The following is a 5,000-nucleotide window of genomic DNA, read 5'->3' on the forward strand; positions in this document are numbered from 1 at the left end:
GTTTATTTTGGTGTGAGTTACAATGGTTCCAGAAACAGTGAGACTGTAATAGTATTGCTATTTTTGTCACAAAATTCTTACTGCCACACTTCATAGTTATCATCATGTGACATTCTATGAGCTAGACCAAATTTAGATATCACTAAATTGACAAAATATAAAATATGGCAGTTAAAATTTAGTGGTGAAATGAGTCAAAATGTGCAAAAAAAAATAATTAGGTCTGTTTAAAATAACCTAAAATTTAATTTGTTGAAGCTCCATGTACCAACATTTCCTAGAATTCATAATGAACTGAGATGGTTCTAATGGCTTCTTCAACAAAGAGAATGGAATTGGATATTTTGTTGGGTATTTTTATACATATCAGAAAGAAATTGGAATAGAATATTGTGAAGAGATTAAAATGAGAAGCATTTACTAACAGGGATATACTAAAAAAAAATTATTAAACTAATGTGAATTACTTATTCTGAAAATATGAAAATTAATTATATATTTGCTGTTGAAGCCATATAGGCGCCGACCGAAGCACTTGTAGATCTACACAAAGTAAAACAAATCATAAGGACCGTCCTTTACATATAATAGATGTGCTAGAGTAATCTTGAAGTTTTCAGAATATACATGAAATTTAGCTTGTTTGTCATTGCTTTGTGTCTAGACATACCAACTAACAAGAAAATTATTCTAAGGAGGAAAGTCAAAACCACCTGTGCACATAGGTTAATGAGGAATGGCAATGACTGATCAACAATTTCTAAAATCTGCCTCAAGCCAACAGCCTCATAAGGCCACAACTTATTTAGATTACACTGTGTGACACGAGTTTTGTCCTTGGGTAGCAATTGTTATTTCCTATTTGTTTACTCCTAGAAAGTATGAAAAATGGCTAATATTTCCTTCAAGCTTTGCTTTTGTTACATTTATTCAAGCCCCAAAGAATCCTTCTCAACACATGGCTATGACGCTCCCCTGCTACTCTTGTTCATCATCAGAGATGAACATATTATCAGCCATGAAAGGACATGCTCAACTGGTTGAGGTCAAAAAACTGATAAGCAAATTAGCTGAATGTATTGAAGTAATATGAAATAAAGTGCCTTGTTCAAGGATGTAATGCACTACTGAACAGAACCCATGCTTTAATGATCACAAATCCAACAACCTAATCCCAAGGTCACATACTGTCACAGAATGACTGATTGTATCACAATAATATCTTAACCAGGTAATACAAGTTTAGTTACCTCTAAATTCATTCTGTATCTTTCTCTCTGTTTTTTTATTTGATTACACATCACTCGTTTATTAGTTTCAATCACTGGATTCAGCCAGTGATGCTAATCCTAACACTTTGGTTAATATTTATTTTATTGACCACATAAGGGAGAAAAGGCAAAGTTGACTTGGGTCAGATTTGAACTCAGAACCTAAAAGGTTGTCACCAAATAACACAAGGTATTTTGGCTGATGCCCTATTGATTTTGTCACCTACTTGTCCACTAAATTTTACACACAAGGTTTTGGTTGAAATGAAACTATGACAGAAAGTACATTCCAAAGGTGCCATGCATAGGAATCGAAACTAGAACCAGAAGATAGCAAAATTAACTTCTTAACAACATAGCCACGAATCTACCCATTATTCTTTTCTTTTATTGGCTTCTGTTTTGTTATTGTAGTCATGCTGGAACACTGCTTTCAAAAGTTAATTGATTTAAAATTCAAACTCCTTATTAAATTAATTAGTTGGCCAGCATAATTCTAAATAGTTCTTCAAACTATTAATGTCTACATCCATCTGAGATTATATAACATATGGCTATGTGATTTCAGGTTCAGTAAAAACAATGCAGCATCTTGGGCAAGTATCTTCTACCACAGCTCCTGGCCAATCATAGCATTGTGAGTGAATTTGGTAGACAGAAACTAAGAGGAGCATAGTGTGTGTGTGTGTGTGTGTGTGTGTGTGTGTGTGTGTGTGTGTGTGTGTGTGTGTGTGTGTGCGTGTGTGTGTGTGCACATGGATGTTCATATCTCTTCATATCAACACCGTGCACTAATTCTAAACGAACATCACTTTCACACAAGCTGTGGAGATTGTTTGCAATCTTCCATGAAAGCATGTCTAGCCATTGTGCCGTTCAAGTCTGAGGGCCTGAAGACAGAGGTAGAGGAGAAGGGAGAGTATTACATTACTAACAAATAGGAGAAGGTTGGCAACAGGAAGAGCATCTGGTCATAGAATATCTGCCTCAATGTAATTTCTCTGACCCATGCAAGCATGGAAAAGTGGACATTATGATGACAATGATGAATGTAACTAATATACAATAGAGCTAGCATTCTCATTGCTTCCTTTTACTCAAAACACATTTGAAAGTTTGAAGCAGAACAGTTCACAAAATTAGATTCTTTCATTTTATAATCTTCCCAAAGAAAATATATTCATTAAATAATTATTTCCCCATAGATTATACTTAATAAAAGAATTTGTTTTTAAGCTGTGTGTATATTTTCATATACCTGTACTGTGAATAATAAAGAAAATTAAAGCAAAAAAAATGATTTTATAAAGATTTACTATCATTAGAAAGCTAAAAACTGATATAGAATCTAGCACACAGAGAATTAGCTGTTTGAAATTCATAGCATAAATTACCTACCTAAAATAATATCTAAATTAATTTATCCTGGAATTAATAAAAAAAAAAGATCATAGACATGTTAAAGTATTTCTTAAATTAAATTTGAAAATGCAAAATTTTAGTTATTTCATTTGAAGAGAACATGAATTTAATCACGACAATCTTTACAGTAAAGCTGAGACAGAGAGAAAGAGGGGAAGGGGGTGAAGCGGAGCATCATATTTGACTTTTATAATTAAGAAGCAGATGGTGAATACATTTCTCACTTAAATCTATATTTTTAATGAAGGTGTGGTGAGATCCAGATAAGTACTCTCTAACACGTTATCTGTTTTCTCTTCAAAGAGTGATACACTGAATCAGACCATTGTGAGTTAATACAGCAAGAACATATTTCTAATTATATAAACACGGGCAACTATTTAAAACTATCTTTGAGTATCTCAGAAAATAGTCTATAGTGAGAAAACGGCAAGAAATTATCTTCAACGCAAGATGACTTCATCTCAGGAAATAAATGTTGCTTAAAAAACAACCCAAACCTCGATGTTATGTGATGTTATGTGATATTATGTGCCTCAAAAAATATTCCCAGGATTGCCATTTTATTTTGCAAACTGCCACCCTACAAAGTAAGATCACAGACAGGCTATTTCCGACAGATACCTCAAATCATAAGATATGTCACAAGTATAAAGATATTACCTCATCAGATATTTTAACTAAAATCTGAATTTTAGTAGAGATAACAAGAATTTAAAAAAACAAGTTTCATAATCTTTGTATAATCACAAAAATATAACTTTCAGAACTTCTTTTAAAATTACAATTCAAATAAATAGATTCGCTTATTTTTAACATTCATAAAAACAGGACTACTGCTACTACTATTACTACTACTACCACTAAAATACAATTATAAAAGCAAATGAATATTAATTTTGACTTAGTACTAAGTATGTCTTACAGCTAATGTTTACATCAAAGCACATTGATAACTGTATGATTAATAGTTAAAAAAAGGTACACAATTGCCTCTACATCTAAAAATTAAAGAAGCCAGTTACAGACTCTTTCATAGGGTTTTTTTTTTTTTCTTATGTAAAAGCATAGTTCCATCTTAAAAAGAAACACCTGAAAACCACAAGCATCTCATCAGTAAAGAGAAGAGAAAAACAATGAATCAACAACAATGAAGAATAAATTAGAGGAGAATGGTATTACTTGCAATAACAATGCTTATTCTTCCTACTACAAATAAACAATGATGACAGAAAAATAAAAATGAAAATAAAAGTATGTAAAAAAAAAAAAAGTTTAAAAAATAATATAAATCAAAACAAATTCAGAATAGAGAAAAGTCAATGATACTAATTTTAAATATTGGATACAAAGAAGAAAGAACATAAAAGATAAAAATTGATTAAATCCCAAAAAGGAAGCTCATAGCATATTTTTGGAGAAATCTTGCTTATGCAACACAATTTTTAACTATAACACAAACTATAAAGATGAAAACATTGTAATCTTCTGTTGAAGACAGAAAATTTGTTAGTACTCAATTGGGAAGTGAAAAAATTATGTGCAATTTTGTAGTGTTAATTTCATGTGTGTGAGAAAAAAATAAGGCAGGGTAACACAATAAAATTTTAAAATATGATAACAAAAAAAAATGGGGGAAAAGAAAAATGAAATTTACAAAAAAATGACTATTAAGTTTGGTTTATAATGTCAAATGTGGATGGGATGCAACCTTCAGAAATTAATATAATTTACATACACGAAAGCAAAATAATCCAGTAACTCAACAATTAAATGATATCAAATTATACAATAAATTATGGCATGACATCACAAAAGTATTTCTATATGAATATACATAAAATAGATAATTGCATAATAGACATACACACTCTAAAAAATACTAAAAAGTCTTTCTCATTATGTTTTTGTTTTGTTATATTTATATTTTTTGCTTTTGCTTTTTTTTTTCATAGAATTTAAACACTATTTTTTTTACTCAAGATAAACAAAAAAATAAAGGTGTATTAAATGCTTAATTAATATTTAAAAAATGTTAAGCAAATAAATAAACAAACATATACATGCATAAACAACAAATAGAGGCAGTATGAATATGGCTCAATATGCACAGACAGACAATTATGTATCATACAAAGATTTGTATGTTTAGACTATTTCTACATTTAGTTGTACATATATGAGCTTATACATATATATATATACACACACACACACACACATATATATATAGTTATAAATGTATGTGTATGCACACGTCTACACACACAAGCATATATACCCATTGTATACATATATATAAACACA

At 30.3% G+C, this 5,000-nt stretch overlaps 1 protein-coding gene across 3 annotated transcripts in view; it reads right to left on the minus strand.

Moving 5' to 3' along the window:
- The window catches only part of LOC106883892 (uncharacterized), a 461,066-nt gene that overhangs the window by 69,427 nt on the left and 386,639 nt on the right, over window positions 1-5,000 (minus strand). The window lies entirely within an intron of this gene.

The sequence above is a fragment of the Octopus bimaculoides genome, chromosome 3, assembly GCF_046866305.1.
Source record: "Octopus bimaculoides isolate indiv1 chromosome 3, ASM4686630v1, whole genome shotgun sequence".
In the NCBI taxonomy this organism is placed as follows: domain Eukaryota; kingdom Metazoa; phylum Mollusca; class Cephalopoda; order Octopoda; family Octopodidae; genus Octopus; species Octopus bimaculoides.